Source organism: Anser anser (genome assembly GCF_964211835.1).
Source record: "Anser anser genome assembly, chromosome: 2".
Classification (NCBI taxonomy): domain Eukaryota; kingdom Metazoa; phylum Chordata; class Aves; order Anseriformes; family Anatidae; genus Anser; species Anser anser.
This window is the reverse complement of record NC_139721.1, coordinates 111,885,304-111,903,583: the sequence shown is the minus strand read 5'-3', so window position 1 is coordinate 111,903,583 and position 18,280 is coordinate 111,885,304. Positions and strand designations below refer to the sequence as shown.

At 37.7% G+C, this 18,280-nt stretch overlaps 1 protein-coding gene across 18 annotated transcripts in view; it reads right to left on the bottom strand.

Annotated features, from left to right (window-relative positions):
* The window catches only part of LOC310895664 (uncharacterized protein), a 287,632-nt gene that overhangs the window by 122,530 nt on the left and 146,822 nt on the right, over positions 1-18,280 (bottom strand). For all 18 annotated transcript variants that reach the window (XR_014580836.1, XR_014580837.1, XR_014580838.1 and 15 more), the window contains exon 5: positions 5,727-5,774. The gene's annotated coding sequence lies outside the window, so the exon portion shown is untranslated. The remainder of the gene's footprint in view (positions 1-5,726; positions 5,775-18,280) is intronic.

Below are 18,280 nucleotides of genomic sequence, written 5' to 3'. Positions count from 1 at the left end.
GATTATATGAGATACACGCAGACAAATTACAGAAGGCAGGTCAGAACAGAGGCACGTCCCTAAATCCTTCCACCAGGACCAATTGCTCAGTAGCTAGAACATCCAAGCCAGCTTCCAGAGCACAGCCTCATTTCCTTCTATCCCATCCTGTCATAAACAATGGTTATAGCCACCATACTCCCACCAGGACAACACAGCTGACTACTGTTCACTACATGCAGAATATTTTGAACATTCTAACAACATTCTAACATACTGAGAAAAAAATGGAGTTCCAACAGAATTTCTCAGCTTTGTACAAAACCAATACTGAAGTGATCTAAGCATCATCCCCAATTACCAAGTGAGCCAGATATTTTTAGTTACAGATACAGTTTCCATCAAAATTAAACTGTTTGGGCTGAAATTTTCCTTTCATATAAACATTAACTTAAGTTTTCACAGACAAATTGAAGAATACACTCCATAAAATCCTGATGGCCCTTTCTTTGGGAAGCTTTAGATCATGCTTGCTTTTGAGGATGAGCTGGCAATGTGTCAACAAAAGGTCTGTTGGTTGTGAACACGCCACTTTGTTTACTTATAATTCTCCCAGATCTCTCTAGCCAGTAGGCAACAAAAATCTTTGCATACCTTGTAAAATTAACTTAAATTTCAATACTAAACTCTCTAAAACTATGCTGGCATGGCTCCCCTTGCAATCACAGCTAAAATGCCTCTGTTATGTTACATAGAACTTCTGTTCTTCAATTGGTCGAGTACCACTGAAAATTGCAGGAAAAAAAAAAATTATTCTGTCCTCATATCAGGGATGGAACAGTATGCAGTAACTGCAACTTGCTCATATACTGAGTATAGAGAAAACAAAACATCAAATAGCTTGTCAAACATAAAGAGTGTTTTCTGTTTGAGAGGAGGGATAGGTGAGAAAGAACGCTTATATAAATGAGGCGGAGAAACTACAGAGAAAAAAGATACAAGCATATAATTAAAATCTGTATTATAATGCAAGGTACCAACTGAGATTACAGGGCCAACATTGATTCTAACATCCAACTTTTCAGTGTTGCGTTTTACAATTTAATAGCATTCTTTTCAAACAAAGATGGACTTTTTCCAAGCAAAAAGTAGAACACTTTCTTTAAACTCTGATCCCAGTTGTTTGATGTGATCTAAGCAGTTGCACATCTGAACCCACACAGAGTTTCACTTAAGCTTGCACAAAATAAGAAGTCCTTTTGCATGTTATACAGTACCAGTTATGAGAGCTACATGGGCAGGTGTTAAAGACATGGATTACTACATTTTGTACTTTTAAAAATGAACAGTCTGAAGATATTTAATTCTGTATTCGAAGACAGTATTAAACTAAGGGAAATGATCCCCTGCTATAAGGAAGTTATTTACTCCCCAAACATTTTTACTTGTGTTTTGTTTTACTGATAGAATCAGAAGTTTGGGCTTGTTAAGAAAGAGGCTTCTTCAGAAAAAGGAATATTAATTAAAACAGATTTCAACACTTGTCCTTTTCCCAAACTGCAGATGATTATGAGGTCTAAGACAAGGAGCATAAGCATGGCTTAGCAATTTATTTATTTTTAAAGGCTCTGGACATCTCATGTGTCAGACAGGCATGTGCATTATGCACATCTAGCAGGGGACAAAGACCAGAAATTTAAAGGAGCTGTTTGTGATTTTGGATGGGATGTGGCATACAGATGAAAGAGCAAACATTTTTCCCCTTGGTTTAATGCTAGCACTGGATTCCTAAATTAAGCCCAGCAGGAAATAAACATCCACCACAGATTTCAAAAGATATCTCACATCTTTGTATTAAAACGTGTTATTTTAAAAGTCCCAAATGCTGTATGTCTGAATTTTATTAAGTCCAGAGCCAGCATAGGAAGTGCTATTTGATTTATTTTAAAAGAATGCAGAAAGTATTAGTGGACAATGGGATGTAAATTGCAGGAAGCCAAAGTAAAATTGAAGAGTAGGAGATAATGGTCTTGATGCTATTATCTGTAAGAATACCAAGGCTGCAAGGCTTTGAAAAATTACTTTGATGACCTCGAGAGGTTGCTCAGACTGAAGAACATCCAAGTTAGCATATTTTCCTATGGGGTGGAAGAAGGGCAGTCTGGATTTTTCTTGTCCAAAGGGACTGGGGAGACATATCTGATGTGCACTTCTGATTTCCTTCTACACCAAACAGCTACTTGCTGAACTCCCATGGAGAGCAAAATTAGACATCATCCTGCACGTTCCTCACACGTTTCACATGCAATTCTCAGTAAAAAGTCTCAAACCATACACACATTCAGTTAAAATGTCTGACCCCGAAAATATTCTTTTCTTCTTATATTGAGCTTTTATTTTGGAGGCTGCCTTTTTTTTTTCCTTCTTTCCCACTGACTTTGATGATGTTTGGGGATTAAAACAAGGAGCAGGCAGTTCCCATGAGATGAAAGGCATAACTGCAAAGGACACTTACTTGGAAGATTAAAACAGAAAAAAATCTTGGAGTAGGAGATGTTGCTATATATTTATTTAAAGAAACACTCCCTTGAAGGGGCTTCAACTTCAATATTGTAAATAATTTTCTGCTTTTATCAGCTATGGTTAGAAATAAAATGTGGGGTTTTTTACTCACCAGCTGATAAAAATATAACAACACATTTCCAAGTATGCTAAATGTAATATTACAGGCAGAAAAAAAATAGCTCCAAGTTCTTTTGTAAACAGTATCAGTAATCAAACTTAAGTTTCCATCTGATTTATGGCAAATTATAACTCCTTGCCACCTTCACACTTCTACGTCTCCCCAGTGACTCTGTTTCAGAGATGTTCCCCATATCCCTTCCTAATCAGCTAACTCCCAGCTGGGCACAGAGGCAGCTCCTCCTATGACGAGTCCTGAGCTGAATTTCAGAGGTTTATCCAAGCTCTCAGGCCAAAAAGAAGAGAGATCTGGTAAGCTCAAGTGTTTCTCAGAAAGTACTAATTTCTTCCTCCTCAAGTTAGTCACTTATTTCATTTAATTCACTAGTTATAATATGTTTTGAGATCCCTGAGTAAAAATGCAAAGAACTCTTAAGTCCACAGCTTCTCACTCAGACCCTCACTTGCATCACAAGAGAAAGGTGTACACGCTGCTTCGGGGCTTATAAATTCGCTGCCTTCTGCCTCTCAGTTTCAGATATCATCTTAAGTTATTTCCAATACCCTCACATTTTTTGTTCCAACTTTTGAAATCCACCAATGGCTATTATATTGATGAAGTATTGGATTCACTATGAACTGGCTTGATAGCAAAGCTCAAAGGATTGTAGTGAATGGAGCTGCATCTGGCTGGCAGCTGGTCACTAGCAGTGTTCCCCAGGGCTCAGTTCTAGAATCAGTCCTGTCCAACAGTTTTATCGATCTGGATGCAGGAGCTGAATACATCCTTAGTAAATTTGCTGACAATACTAAACTGGGAGGTGCTGCCAACTCTCTGGAGGGACAAGAGGCCTTGCAGAGGGATCTAGATACATTGGAGCACTGGGCCATCAGCAATGGCATGAAATTCAACACAGGTAAATGCCAGGTTCCGCAGCTGGGATGGAATAATGCTGGGCACAGGTACAGACTGGAAGATGGGTGGCTGGAGAGCAGCTCTGCAGAAAGGGATCTGGGGGTGCTGCTTGACAGTAGGCTCAACACAAGCCAGCAGTGTGCCCTGACAGCCAAGGGGCAAACTGCATTTTGGGGTGCATTAAACACAGCATAGGCAGCTTCTCAAAAGAGGTAATTCTCCCACTGTATTTAGCATTGGTGAGACCTCACCTTAAATACTGTGTACAGCTCTGGGCTCCACAATATAAAATATGTGTTAAGGCCCTTGAAAGCATCCAGAGGAGGGCAATAAAGCTGGTAAAAGGGCTGGAAGGCACATCCTATGAGGAGAAGCTGAGGACTCTTGGATCGTCTGGTTTGGAGAAAAGGAGGCTGTGAGGTGACCTCACTGCTCTCTACTCCTTCCTGAGGAGGGGAAGTGGAGAGGGAGGTGCTGGACTCTTCTCCATTATGTACCTGATGACAGGATAAATATCACCACTGTACTGACTGATCGCATCTTGTTAAATGTGTGTATTCCACACATTAAAAAAAAAAAAAAGAATTTTACCATAAATAAATAGAAATCTGAGCTGACACACTCTTCTGCTAAATTAGACCAACAGCTCAGTTTTTTTTTTTCCCTCTCTCTTTTTTAAAACACAAAACTCATCTTTTGGGACCGATAAGCAGACTGAAGTCCTTGTTTCACTCTCCCATTGATTTCAAGCACCTGTTCATTTCAAGAGAAAGAGATGAAGCCCTCAATCTTGAACTATACATCACCATTCTGCAAAGACTACTTCAAAAACAGTTAAGAGGATTAAAAAATGACAAATGTAAATCATTACTGTTTTCATGGCAATTATGGTTTATCTTTAATTCTCTACAGTCAATGCCTTTCTTGTCACCAGATGCAATGAAATGCAAGAATTTAGGTATAATTACCTCAGTGCATTCAATATTTTAAATTGATCAAATTATGTGAATTGATTTTTAAAGATTCACTTTAGGAAAGTAAGGAGATGTCTGGGAGAAAAACATCAGTTCCACCCACAGAGTGGAATTGATCATATATTATGGATGGCTTATGCTCTAGGACTATAAAAAATTGCAGGTGACTTTGTTTACCAGAGGAGCTATCAGTCAGCTTGAATTATTGACATATTTTTTGTAGTATAGCTTCAAATATCTCTGTTTTCTTTTTCACCCTCAAAATCTAAACATTCAGAGCTATCACCCAAAGGAAGGTCACAAGGTTGAACAAAGGAACAAGCTATTCTAGTACCTCTGATTCTATCAAGAAGAACCGCTTATCCTCCAGTTGGTATACAGGAGAAAAGTTGAACTTTTCTCTTTCATTAGCTTCTCTTAAGATCATTTCATATCAATAGATAAAATCCAAACTAAAAAATATATTCAGAAACTGTTCTGCGGTGATCAGAGAGGGTGTTACGCCCTTCTTTTGATTCTTAAGCACAGTTATCAAAAGGATTCACTGCAAGACAGGAAATTCTTGAAAATATTAAAAAATACTAGGATTCCAATTGCTATCACATCATTGTAAGGAGAGACCTATAAAATAAGATCACACAATTTAGAAAGTATAACACATTTCTTCTTTATTCCAAAATATACATAATACTGAAGGTGACTTGGAAAAAGAAAAAATGAAAAAAGAAAAAAACAACCATCTCCATCATCCTTTCCAATTGTACAACATAGAGTCCTTAAGACATGACCACGATTTTTCCACAGGACCCCATCTCTTTCAGTACTCTGAATGGACAGTGCTAATTGAACAAGTGATTATTAAGTATTTGGCATTACTCCTACTACACTGTGTGAAAGTCCCATGTCTTGTTTACTGCGTACTATTCAGAGCCTGATTTAAACAATGAATTATTCATTTGCTGGTGGGTTTTCCTACAGTGCTCACCACAACGACATCTGAATGCATTGCTAACATTAAAGGATTCATTTTTGCATCATCTTTGTGAGATGAAGTCAATGACATAATTGTATGCATTTTGCAGAAGGGGGAGCACGACACAGAGATATTAAAGCATCTGCTAAATCCAAGCGTGCAAACAGAGATTTGTAAGGCTAAGTTTCATCAAAATACTTACATTTGTCACATCATTCAAGACAGCTTCAGTAGGTCTCAAAGCAGGCCCCTAGAAAATAAGGAACACAATTATGATCCCCTGAAAACATTCCGTTTTTAAACTACATTGCACATAATATGTGATGAGACAAAGATATTCATAGTGTAAGGAAAGTGAACAAGCAGATATATGGCACAGCTATAAAGAAAGGTAAACAGCAAAAACTCTACTACATCAAACAGAGGCACTGAAGCATGATAAGGATTCATGCCACACTGCTTTCAGAGAATGCTACATTTGCAATCTTCACCACTAGTACACAGCTAAGACTGCTTGGTTTATGTTTCTGTCATCTTCCCCAGCTAGATGAGCTGCTGTGGCAAAACGAAGAATAAGGAACACCACCACCTGCTCATTTCAAACCTTGATCCAAAGAGGTAAAATCTCAGAAGCTTCAAAGAGGCAAAAAGCAAGTGACAATAAATGTCTGAAGGAAACCATGCTCCAGGGATCGACCTCACCATAGAGCCAGGAGCATGCCGAGATAGCATACCATTGGAGATTAAAAAGGCTTGGGACTGTGTAGGTTTAAGCAACAGGGGCTACCTTTAATCTTTCCTTGTTAGATGTAATGTGCTCAAATGCATATAACCTCATTAAAAAATAAATAAAAAATAAAAAGCCTACATGCCAAAACTACGTATACAGTTTTATTTATACAATTTCTATTATGACAACTTCTTCCACAATTTGACCCTTTCCTGTCATGTAAAAACTGACAAAATTGTGCATTCAGACTGCATGGCATCTAATTCAGTCTGCCAATAAATTGATGTCTTAACACAGGATATACCTTTCTTGACTACAAGCAAAAACAGTTCCAAACTGTGTTAAACTTTCCTAAGGAGCAGGCATGGAGAAAGAACTGCTCTGATGGAAAAAATCCTTTCAGGATTACTGTACTATGAAAATAGAAGGTTTTCTGCTTCAATTCCAATATTCACAATATTTCCATGAGAAACACAGCTGGATATAGCCTTACCACATGCAGGTCAGCACACATGTTATGTTCAGCAGCTGTAACCGAACTGGCTGCTCCTTATAGTCAAACACTGATCTATTTTTTGGCAGTGACCCAGAATATGTTCCCAGTTCTGCAACAGGGCTCTTACAGACCGTGAACATGTTATTGGGAGATCTGTTCTTCAATGCCTTCAAAAATCTGACTCTTGTTGCTGCAACCCGATTCGAATTGATAGAGCGAGGAAAAACAGGTCGGTCCCATACTCAGACTTGTACAGCCTTTCATTCATTAATACCAGCTTTTCCTCGCTGCTTTCTAGGAAGCCTGCAAAAGCCACTCTGAATTCATTAATACTCTTACATTGCTTGCAAACCCAGATGCTCGTCTGGTGCTTGCAAGACTCCCCACATAGTCTGGAAAATGGGGTTCATCACTAACAGCAGTAGTACAACAAAGCTCATGGCTATCCCCCATCCACAAGGTGTTACCATACCAGACTACGCTGACTTACACTGGCTCCCTGCTTGATTCCTTACAACCTCTTCTTCCTACACATGAAAAACATCTCCAGCCAGACCTTGGTTCAGGTCATGCCATCCATACATCCACTGGTACTGTCAGCTACAAGACAAACACTCCAGGCAGTTTCAAGAGCCTTTCTCAGACAGCCACAAAAAGAGTTTCCTGACTTTTATTTTTATCCTTTGCTTGACTTGGATGCTTCTATTTCTAACAGTCAATGGATTTAAAGAGGCTGGGTTTGAAATGCTGACCACTGATGAGCTTACAGGCCAGCTGTCAAGGTCATACCGCTGCCACACCTGCATGGAAGAGAGACACCTTCATAAGCTTTTCTGCTTGGGATTTTGCCTCATGTCTGAATCACAATTCACATCACTCATAGTAGCTGTGTCTTCACATATAATTGTCTACCCTGTTTCTTCTCTCACATATTACACTAAGCCAAAAGACACTTTGGCTTTACTAGATTTAAAACAAAATAAAAATAAAAATTTGCTTGGGGAAACGAACTTATATCAAAAATTCAACTCAGCCTTTATTTAATAGAACATACCACTGCAACATTTTTGCAAGTTTTAGGCTTGTTAGCAGACCTTGGGGATATTTCAAACACTACTGGCTTTCTATATTTGTTTCAGAAGTGGAATAATGTTGTCAAGCATTACCTGTGAGTAAACTAAGGAAGAAACCCAAACCTGAGGATTTCGCCCCAGTCTCCCTTCAGAAGAACAGTAAAGCAGCAAAAATAAGTCAGGGCAGTTATGAGAAGACTTAAAATTTCCAAGACAAAGCCTACACTTATACTTGAGAGAGAAGAGGAAGGTGAAGGAATTTTAACTGGGGCAAAAGAAAGCGCAGACAAAAAGCACATTAGCAAATACCAGTTCTGCTGTGGTGTGTGAAATACCAAATGATTTAGTACATTCAGTCATAAAATTTGCAGCACAGGCATTTGATAGCTATAAGTCATGTAAAAAATATTTCATATTTTTGCTAAAATTCTGCATTTGCTATCACCTTGTATCAACCTACATCAGAACATTTGTACATAAGAGAAGACTGCTTAAAATTCAAATAATTGGTATGCTAATTCAGTTTTGTAAATAGTGAAGACAACTTCGTTGTTCTACTATGTATTTTCATTCAGCTTTTAAAAATCACTTCCTAGTATACTCTTATCTTGACAATAGTGTTTTTCCCATTAAAAACATATATATATTCCCTACAATATATGTCTGCTCTTTAGACTATACTTTATTTTTTACCATCATATTATGCAATTCAACATGTTTTTAGTGGGACAATTAGAAAATATGGGAACAAGAAAGGATATATTCTTTACATCTACTTCATTTGAAAATGCATATTTGGAAAAAAAATAGAATATTTATTTTCTACTTATATATTTCAACTGATCCATAAGAAAACAATTTCTCCACTGGGTCATTAAATGAAAAAAAATGTCATAGACAGTTAAAAATATTATATATCTTGATTTTTATAAACCATTTGAAAAACTCTTACTTAATATTATACAAATACATATATTTATTTGTTACTAAATTTGAATGCAGTAAATCTGAAACTGAATTTTATAATGGAATGTAAGCTAAGGTCCCATGGCTATTAGAGATTTAGAGAGATGAGGAAACTTTACTCTTCTCCTTCCAGCTGCTAACATATCACTCTAATGGCTCCCTCAGGCTGAGTTCAGGGACAACATCAACACCCTACAGAAGGAGCTGCAAAATTTGACACCCTCTTTTCTAGCCTATTTCCCTCAGGCCAAACTTGCAGAACTTTCACATGGAAGAAGGGCAAAAGAGAATAAAAAGAAGATTTCTAGTAGTGTGTCTGCCCTACACAGCAAGTAAAATTGTAAGTAAAACTAGTTGTTGTACCTCCCTGTCCCATCATAAGATGCAAGACTGTGGCCCTGCTGTGCAGACCCCTGCAGTAAGTACAACTTGGTTATTGGGAATGTGCACTAACACTGCTAATCCACTAACATTTAAATGAGGCCAACAAAACTGGACCAAGACTGGTCTGAAAATTATGTATTTTTAAAAATACATTTATGCGTATTTTTTTTTTATCTCATGTCTCCCAAAGCTTCACTACGAAATTCTATCCTATTGCAAACATTAGTTTTTCTAAAATTGGAAGTGCTCAAAAGAAACCTTATCTGTAAAAAAGAAACAAGAAGATTCTACAGAAATATTCACCAGGAACAAATATCACAGGTATCGCCCACTCTCTAGAGACTCCAGTCCTAGACTGAAGCTGTATGGAGTGTTTCTGCAGAACACTTGCTTCATATTTAAATTTTAAAAGTGATCGGTTAAAAAGAAGCTGGAAATGTGCCAAGTTCTCTATTCAAAGCACCTTGAAGCAAACAGCATTGCTGTCTATATTTGGAAACCATAAAAAAAAATAAATAAAATGTAAAACTAAAACCATATACATACAAAATATACGTTCAGGCTTCATTGTTTTCAAAGGAAACAAATACAGATAAACTACAAGGATAACATATGGTTTGGATACCAATGTGGTTTGCATCTGTTACTGGTTAATTAGTTCAAACTTAACCCACAGTGGAGTTTCAGAGACACAGAGATACAAGTTAAATAAATAAGCCACGTTTTACAATACTGAGAGCAGCCACAGACCTAAAAGTCACAAAATCCAACCAACAGGTCTTTCAGCTTTGCTGGAGCACTTCTCAGCAGATAAGGCATGAACAACACAATCAGGGGAGCTAAATCTTCTCAACAGTCTGCTGTCGTATCAAGTAGGTCACCTGGACATGGAGACTCCCTTCTGTTACCATGAAAACACATTCGATGGCAACTTGCTGAGCTAACCGGTGCAGCTGAGGCCAGTCAGCAAGCAGCAGGCAAGACTAACTCAGACGTTCTTGAACTAGCCTTTGTTTACTCCCGGTCAGTCAAAACGAGTTTCATGCTGTCCTGCATACAACTTTTAAAAGTAGCAAGCACAATTCTTCCTGAAGTATTCTCCCCTCTTTTCAAAGTTTAAAGAAAAAAAAAACTTAAAAAAAAATCAAAATAAAAACCTGTCTACTAGATCATCACCGTGAAGGTGAAAACAATAAAAAGTAGACTTTCAAATTCTGTCCTAACTTTGTCCATTTCTCTTTATGTTACCTAAATTACAACCACACTAATGCATACTCAGTAAAGGACTTGCTTGCTACCTAGACACAGCATCAGCCTGTGTTAAGGATTGTTGTAAGGCCATAACTTCACATCTTCATAGCTTTATCTTCCATTTTCAGTATACATAAAATAACCTATAAAATAGCAGTAAGACAGAATCAAAATAATGTATCATTATGATTATCTGTAATGAAAGCAATTCCTTAAGTCTTATTCACGTGTACATCTATTTTAAAAAGAAAAGGGAAAGCTGATTATAAAAGATATTTCACAATAATAGCCAGTTATTTTTAAATGATCTCAGGGCTCTTTAGAGATGCTAATTTTGAAACTTGCTATATAACCTTAAGAAAATCTTCTATCAGATTGTCAGTGCAGGCATTGTATTTATTGCTGCTGAAAAAAAGAAACAGATGGGAAAATGCGCAAGTTTCCAATACTTACAGCAGCATTCTGGAAAGCTGACTATAGAACACTTCACTTTATTGATCTCCTTTTGTTACTATACAACATTTATGTTCCTTTCAGAAATGTATCAGGGACTAACTGTAGATTGTTTCAGAAAAAAAATAAAATAAAAAAATGAGTCAGTCAAGAAACTACTCCCAGTTTTTCCATAGCCCCAATATGCAACTTTCAGAAAGACATTTTTGTTCTGGTTCTTATTTTACTTGCTTTTACTTTCTTTTTATTTTTCTCTTTAAAAAAAATAAAGATTTAGATTAGCAGTTCTTACTGTCATCAACACTCTCCCTTATTAAGGAGGAAGCTACTTTCCTCCCACAATTTTCCCTTGTGAACTCCCCCAGCTGAGTTATGAAATCCCTTTAAAGTAGTTGATCATTTAAATGAGACATAAAGGAGACCAGAAAAAAAAATCAACTTCTTCCCTGAAAAACTTTCACTTAGTTTATTTCAAGTATAAAATCCAATGATCACAAGTTCAGAATATTTCTACAACCCAATCCTCCTGGTACACAGACAAATGATATTTCTTTGTTAAATAGGAAAAATCCTTATGGACTCATCAGATCTTGACGGTTTTGCAGGGCTCCAGCAAGATTTTGCAACAACAGCACAGTACTTTAAAACTGGGCCTTTTAGTCAACATTTATGAATGCAAGTTGATGTGAAGTCATCTTTATACTACACTGAAGTGATACCCTCTGAGTCCTGAGAAGTGTCTCATGAGGCCAGATAATTCTAAGTAATCTCCAAGAGACCTCCGAGTATACCTGGATCACCTACAAAAATGAGAGATCTGAGTACAGGTGACATAAGGATATCGAGCTGCATCTCAGACAAGAAGAAGCATTGCCCACCCCTGATTTACAGTAAATGAGCACCTTTCTTCATTGTGTTCACAGATTTTGAAGGTTCAACAGCGTTAGCGAGTCACAGGCACAACAGACAAATTAACTGGGGGGAGTGTGGAGGGGTGGGGAAGGAGGGAGAGGGTTGGGAATAAGCTACAGATGTGCCTAGTGAATTACAACAGCTAGATATGCAGACTGATGAGCTATAAGAGAGGAACACAAACAAAGTCTGAAGTCACAGCAGCCAGGCAGGTGTACCTTTAAACCTCTTAATGCCACTTACCTTCGTTACTACTTGAGTCAAAAGCAAGCAAGATGTTTGTCCCACAGTATTCTAAGTCTGCTCTGATCACAAAGAAATAATCTAATACATCACCTATACAACTAAGTTATTTTCTCTATTTTCCTTGCTCCCTTCCTCCAAGCAAATCAAACTGTATAGTCCTGATAATATACATTCTATTTCACTATAAGGCCACAGATATCTATACAGATGTAAGCTTCAAAGAAAAATGGTAAGGGGGATACTAGAAATAAAGGATTTGCTAAAAGAGCAAAACAAAAAATCAGTATCTCAGCATCTTTTTTTTTTTGGAGAATATTGTTCATAACAAAAAACACAGTGACAGTCCAGGTAGTGGAAAGCTCCTCCTTACTGTTCTTTGCAGCTTTGGTACCTGTAGCAAGGTTAAAGAACTAGGCTAGCAAGCAATTTCTGCTCTCCTTGCACTTATAAACAGTCTACTGACTCAGGATAAGGGTGATGCAGTAGCAAAATAGTTTCCTTTCCACACTGAAAGTAAAAAAAAAAAAAAAAAAAAAACACCAAATATTCAAGAGCATATTGTAAGCATACTAACAATGAAATGAATAAAATAATATTCCTGATCACTAGTACTGGTGAAGATTCCTATCTTCATCCCAAAACGGTACATTTCTGCCAAAATCCTTCTGAATCTGGTTAACTTGCCGAAGTACCCTTAATATGCTTCCATACAGTAGCATAGGAAATGAATTGTATTTGGTCTGCATGGAAGTCTTTAAAATATGCACATATTTATCAGTCTTATCCTATATGCATAATTCTACCTTTACAATTTCTGGAAAACACTGATAAATACTGCTTAGAAGACAAGAAATGTACAAAGAAAGAAAAGAAATGAATTTACATGGGAATTTACTGCATCTGCAGGCCATACAAATGAACCCAATTTTTCCCACAATTAAATCTATGGTGTTATCAAGACAATCAGTTTATTTTAAGACTGTCAACCCAATATATAAATTTCCTTTTGTGCTTGAAATGCCTTTATCAGATAAGATAGCTTTTGTTTAAACTGCTATTTTCAGCCTTTGCTTTGGGGGTTTTGAATATACACAGTGAAGTAACTTGAGATTTCCTACCCTGTTTTAAAATGTGTTTCTTCTGTCTGTTTGTATTTTGTAATTTCCTGTCAAATAACCTCACCATAATTAACTTTCCTTGCTCCAACCTACTACTATTTCTTTTTTTCTTTTTTTTTCTTTTTTTTTCTTTTTTTTCTTTTTTTTTCTTTTTTTTTTCTTTTTTTTTTTTTTTTTAAAGCCGTTCCCACTTCCTGGGGATGGTAATAAAACACTGATTACATTCGGCTGTTATCTGCCTTTTCTTCCCCTCCTTCCCCCCTCTCACACTCCCTTTGTCAAAGCCAGCACTCAGGTTTCAGCTCCTCATGGACTGAGAAAGGCACATCATGGAGAGAGGAAGCAAATCAGACTGCAGGAATCCAGATTCATTAGAGTTTATTGGGTCAATCAGCGGCTGGACCAGAGCCAGACAATTAGGTTGTGCTGCCCCTGAAGCCTGGATGCATCGCGCTCCTTCCAGAGCTGGGTGATTTCCATCTGCAGCAGACACCCTAACACCAGCACATGTCAGCACTGGGCCCTGCTGTCTGGGGGTAGGAAGAGGGGAAGGAAAGTGGTAGCACGCTTTTGCTTCAAATCACTTTAACTCTAGAACAAGTTGATTTGGCTGATTTCTTTTTCATTAAGTGTGAAGCAGCTCACTTTTGCAAATGAATTTTCTCATTGCTCTTTGCTAATTCTTACCAAAAAAATCAAGTATGCTAATGTGTACTATCTAGCAGTATGCTAATACACAGCCTGCAGAACACTTACCTTTATTCATCTGTAATTTCTGAATATTTTCCATTTGTCTTCAGCTGGACACTTTTCACTAAAAGTTCACATTTCCCTAAAGTTCAGTCTCTGCTTACCCCTGTCTTCTCACTCTGTCCCCTTTTCTGCTGTATGCAAGATCACATCCCTACCTTTTTCAACAATTGCTCTATTTTCCTCCTTTCCGTATCTATAAGCTCATTGCAAGCATAGCCTGAAGCTAATGCACTCACTTCCTCTCTTCCAACTCTGCCCAGGATCACATCTGCCGTTTCCCCTTGGGTGAACCTGTCCTCCCTAGGGTCATTAATGATTTCTTCCTCAGCAAATACCAAGGAGATCCCTCAATCTTCCTCCAGAATGGCCCTTCTGGTTCTTCTGATATTGCTGATCATCCCTGCTCTGAAGTCCCATCCTCAATGAGCTTTCAAATTGGTCTTTATTTTTCTTGTCAGTGACTGTTCTTTGCTCTGGTTGCCCCACGGTATCAATGGGCACTTCTGAACCTGGCAGGCTCTGCCCCTGGCATGCTTCTTCTCAGTGAGGTACATCTACTCTGGCCAGCGGCCTTGTATCAGATCAAACAATTCATGAGATCACATCGTCAGACAACTCTTCTTCTTCTAAGACATTTCCTTTGCACTCTTACACATCTCATTTTTTTCCCAGATTTTCAAGTTTTACACTTTGTCACCAACATAAATTATCTTGTTCTCATACCAAACACCTTCCCTACAAAACTTCCTCCTCTCCTTACCACTGATGCCAACATTGGGATTTCAATGCTTACACAACAGAAGATTCAAGATCACTTGTGATATTTCCTTCTCTCCTGAGTACGACATCCATCTGCTCCCTTTCAACCCCTTTCTTCTAATCTCAGCAGCTTAAATGTCTCACTCAGTGCTTTATCATAACCAGTCTGACAACATTCTCCCCTTGAGTGTCCCAAAAATACCACTGCCTTATATCAGGTCATAAAATGTACAACTGCTGAATTAATCTTCCCTTCTCTGCTCAATCAGAAAACACCTAACTGAACCCTGCAAATAATCTCCTAATATGGCACCACAAATAAAGTTCTTTTTACACCCCCTTCTTAACTTTTCTCCAAGTTTTATGTACTTTGACCCTTCCCAAATTGACATAGCAATCTTCAAGAATCCACAACACCAAGCAGTGTGACAACACAGAACTACAGATAGCTGATAGTTGTAGATAACTGATACAATCAAGTGTAAATCATACAGCCTAGAGGTAGGCAGACAACAGGTGTTGAAGGATTTGTGAAAAATGCTTCCTGTCATACCTTCCGTTTTCAAGAGAGCAGTTATAAAGGCTGGTTACCTATTTCTACACAATTCAGGAACACTAAGACAAGCTTTTCTTCTGCCACATTCAGATTTTTGTCCTGTTATACCACATGAGGGTTTGTTTTTGGGGGGGCTGGTTTGTCTGTGGGGGTGGTATTTTTTACACTGAGGCCACATCTAAATTATGCTTGATCCCTGAACAAGCAGCACGATTACACAGTAGCCCTCTTGCTGTTTGGAATTTATTTACGTGGTTGATGTGTGTCCTTTTCCTGTGTGTCTAAACATTACTTGCAATTTTTCATTTAGCCTGAATGCTGGCAAGTCTAATTTTCACACTTTCCTGATAACTTCTTACACTTCTTTGGGACAAAAAAATACAGACTGTTTGGGTACTTGCAAAAACTCCAAATTTTTGCACTGTTCAAGTCCCTGGACTCTCCAGTGCAGCCCACATGCCTTGCTTGCAGTTTGACAGACTCTAGTTCGCTATATTTCAAAGACAACTTTTAATTAAGGACATCCTTTTAATCTTCCCTTCATTCTAATTAAATCAACTCCTGATCATTTGGTCTGAAGCTATTTCTCATGACTAGCTCTTCTATGACCTCATCATTAGTTGCTAAAACCAAACCAGATATTCTATTCAGGATGTCCTTTCTTGTTGGAGTGTTTTTGTGTTCTTTTCTTTTTCTTTTTTTTTAATGATCTTTCATGTTGTTCACACATACAGCCTACTACCTTCTATTTCTGTTCTTCCTGAACACAGCAACTCATTCAGTACTACTTTTCCAGCAAGACTATTGTTTTGCTATGTGTCTGTTGTCCTCTACAATATTTGTTTTCACAGGTATTCTGGATTCCTCCATCCTATTAACCTGGTATTTAAGCCAAACCCTTTCCTTTTTTCTAACTGACCACAACTGCCTTGTTGGGCTAGGCACAAACCTTTTATTAACTGTCCTGTTGATCTGATTAACATCCCTATCACTTCTATCACTTTCTTTTTTCCTTGCTGTTTTTCCATTAATCCATTATTGTATCTTCTGCCTTTTCTATTTCCTGCACACTCAGGAGAGGGCATGAATATTGTATGAGCATCTTCAGATCTTTTCCTATCATTTCTTAACATATTTAGCTGCTGTAACAGACTCAGTATCAAAGACTACTAACCCACTACTAATCCACAGAGTGATGTAGACCATCCCTTAAGAAATAGTCTCTTTTCTTGAATGGATCCCAGTACAAACATAGCCCAAGCTTTTCTTCCACCTGTTATGGGAGGAACCTACATGCCTTTTTTAGGAACAGGATGAATTCTGATCTCCAGACTCCAAACTTCCTGCAGAAATCATGGCAAATATGGAACTGGGAAGAGATCTTCATATCCTGATGTTTTTTTTTCCTGTTTGGTTGTTTATTTATTTATTTATTTTTCCAAAGAAAGAGCAAAACCACAGAAAACACAGATATGCTGCTTAGAAATCAAAGAATCCTAAAAATGTAGCAAGCAAGTGAAGGAGGTGGGTGCTAGGGGCTTATGAAGAGCTGAGTCAGCCTCCAAAAACTGTATGAACTACAGGTAGAACAGAGGTAGACTATTCAGTCATTTTAAAGTAAAGTTGATTTTTGTTTAAGGCAATAAAAAGTAAAGGGAATTCTAGCAGAAAAAGGGTAAATTTAATGGTGATGTTTGGAGTATCTTTTGTAGGAGCAATCTAAAGCGACATTAACAGGACAAAGAGCACATATCAAAGCCTGAAAAAAGTAACTTGGCAGACAGAGAGGCATAAGGTGATGAAAGACTGAGCAAGAGTTTTAGTGGTGCACACAAACAAGAAATGTCATTTCTTCAGAAGTCTACAAGAATCTGAAAACATCAGATACCTTTTGTGAGAGAAACTAAAAGAAAAGCCAAACTGAAGGTGGTACGTCACAGACTGGAATTCTGTCCAGTAAGTGTAGAAAAATGGTGAGACCAATACCTGGAAACGTCAGAGATTTTGCTCTAACAAGGGATTCAAGTACAAACATATCTGAGCCATCAAAATAGAAAGTTTGACTGTGACCTCATAAAATAAGTGGTAAGTGTAATGAGTGTACCTTACCTAGTGGTAAGGTACAAAGAATAAAGGGAAACTTGCAGAATAGAAGAATATCCTGCAAAAGATACATATGGTAACAGAAAGAAACCAAAAAAGTGTCTGTCACAAAAGTGCAGGGAGAATATGCCTGTTTTACAAATTAAAATAGTAGGCATGGTAACTGCTGTAGATGACTAACATTATCGGTGGCCCTTAATGACTGCATTGAACCTTCAAGTAACGATTTAGATGATTTTTTTTTTCCAGTTAAACCTGCTTTGTATGACATAACATCCCCTGACATCCTATATAACAGACCAACTGACCATTTAAAACCTTCTTGGAGACTCACTTTCTGCCATGCAACAATACAACAGAGCTTACTGACTGGACTATGAAATGTATAGACTTTGCTTTTACTCCTTCATCCCAATACCTGGGCACATTTGTCAAACTGAGTTTTCTGTAGTGAGGAAAATCCTTCACAGCATGTTGAAAGTGGCTAGTACCGAACTGCTAAATATTTCTTATACTTAACCACTGGCAACAGATTGTGTACTAGCAGTTAGTATGATGTTCACCAACAGAATAAAAACAGAGAAGGGTTCAGCACTTGCACTCTAAAGAAGCAGAAAGCGTTGCAGCAGAGACAACAGCACAGTGCCTAACTCAGCTTGAAAAAGGACTATATAATTTTACTCTTTTTCTAACGTAGGATCGCCCTGTATTTTCAAGTAGAGTAAGACTAAGAGGTCTAAGTAACTTTAAAAAAAAATGCTGTAGATTATTTCAAATTACCTGCTGTCATTCAGTATCTTGGATAATAGAAATCCATAGTCTCTTGGTTTCCAGCACACTTCCTTGCAGATTTTGGAGTATTTGCCTACACTTGCTATGATTTCCTTTTTATTTGCTTGAAGAAAAAATTATTCTCTTACTTTGGCTGTAAAAGATGGCAAGGGGGATTAACACTA